Source organism: Pollicipes pollicipes, unplaced genomic scaffold (assembly GCF_011947565.3).
Source record: "Pollicipes pollicipes isolate AB1234 unplaced genomic scaffold, Ppol_2.1 Scaffold_6686;HRSCAF=7923_pilon_pilon_pilon, whole genome shotgun sequence".
Lineage (NCBI taxonomy): Eukaryota > Metazoa > Arthropoda > Thecostraca > Pollicipedomorpha > Pollicipedidae > Pollicipes > Pollicipes pollicipes.
Window position 1 is genome coordinate 14,890,595 of NW_023596921.1, and position 1,744 is coordinate 14,892,338.

The following is a 1,744-nucleotide window of genomic DNA, read 5'->3' on the forward strand; positions in this document are numbered from 1 at the left end:
TATATATATATATATATATATATATATATATATATATATATATATATGCATATAATTCTGGCAGAAACCTGGGTATAAAAGACAGTATGCAGCGTAGTGCCGTGCGCACAGATAGTCAAAATGAAGGGATTGACCCTTTGCTGCAAGTGCATTGTACCTGAGCTGAGCAAATGGCTTAAGCGTGTTCACAACGCGCCCGGGTGGCTGACTGAATACCCTTCGCTCGGGTGGAGGGTCAATTTGACCTCCTGAGATCTCGGAAACCAAGATAGCCAGAGACACTAAGCTCACAATGTGGATTGATCTGTACGTGAACTCACTTAGGTCCAAATTTGAAGTTTCTAGGGAGGATCTTTGGGTCAAATAAAATCAAACAAGTTCAATCTTCAGATTGGTGTCCAAGTGCCCCTAGAACTTCTCAATCAACCACCGTGAAGCTAGATACTTGTTCTAGCCACAAGGTCAATGAGGTAGTGACCTCTTCTGATCTTAATAAGGTCAAGTTGCCAAAACGCCTACGTGATTGCTACTATTTTGCTATTAAAATAAGCGTCAGGGATTACACTAGACGGTATGTCACTAAAACAAAATGTTGGTCTGAGTCATTTTAGGTCAGTGACCTACTCTGACCTTAAAGATGTCCATGGAACATGCCTGTTGCAGTCCCTGTCATTAATAAATGCGAAATGAGCTATAATATATTATAGCTATTATATAGCTATTATATAGTTATAATATATAGAAAACTACCCGGTATAGCCATGCTCTCGAGTAAAAGCGCAGATTGTTTTTGACTTCGTTCTTACCTCAATACCTGACTCTGTATCAATGGGATCGGTTGTAATTTTAATCAACTTTGTTTGTTATCTAACAAATTACTTCAGACATGTATGGCTTCGTCTAACACTGTTTTCGCATAATGATGAACGACTCCCAAGAGATGCCCTTCGCTGACAGCCATGGCCTGACTTCGACCTGCCGCAGGTTAGCGACCTTGCAAGGTACATCTAATTTTTCACATCAAAGTATCCGCTTTCCAGTTCTCCACAGCTATGAAAGTTTGGTGTGGCTACGTCACGCTGTATGGAAATCATTCCAGGAAAACTTGCGGGGGTCAATTTCGTCTCTCACCCGAGCGCGTGTTAATGTATAATGCATGTTTCTTTAAACGATTTATAGCGGGTTTTAATCTACTATCTATATACATCAATCTACTATCAACCTATAGCGGGTTTCTTATCAGTTATTGGCGACAAGAGTTCAGTGACAGACATGACACGAAATTTTAAGCGCCTTCACTGCCCCGATAATAAAGCCATGCGTGCGGCATCTTGGTTTGTTTCACATTGGACGCACATGAGCCATTATAGTCACACGTACCTGACTCGACGGTCTCCATGAAGTTGAGACATGTGTCTCTCCACTGAAAACGCAACAACGTCCGAAAGGCGGTATAGAACATCGGCGAGATTACAGGCACGGAGAAGCTCCAGCTCATACTTTGCACACTGGCATGTCTATCCGCTCCTCCTTAGAGCTATGGTACAGCCATCGTCTTTGCTGACCAAACGTATGCATAATCTGATTGTCCCCACCCTCGCAGCTGAAAGGAGTGTTTTTGCAGAGGCTTGACTATGTTCTCAGTGTTAGCCATGCTGACGAGGACAAGAGGCACAGACGACCGGGAATCCTTGATAGCAAATCGTCTGGAATACAGAGTTGATCTATATTTTTTTTCCAAAAG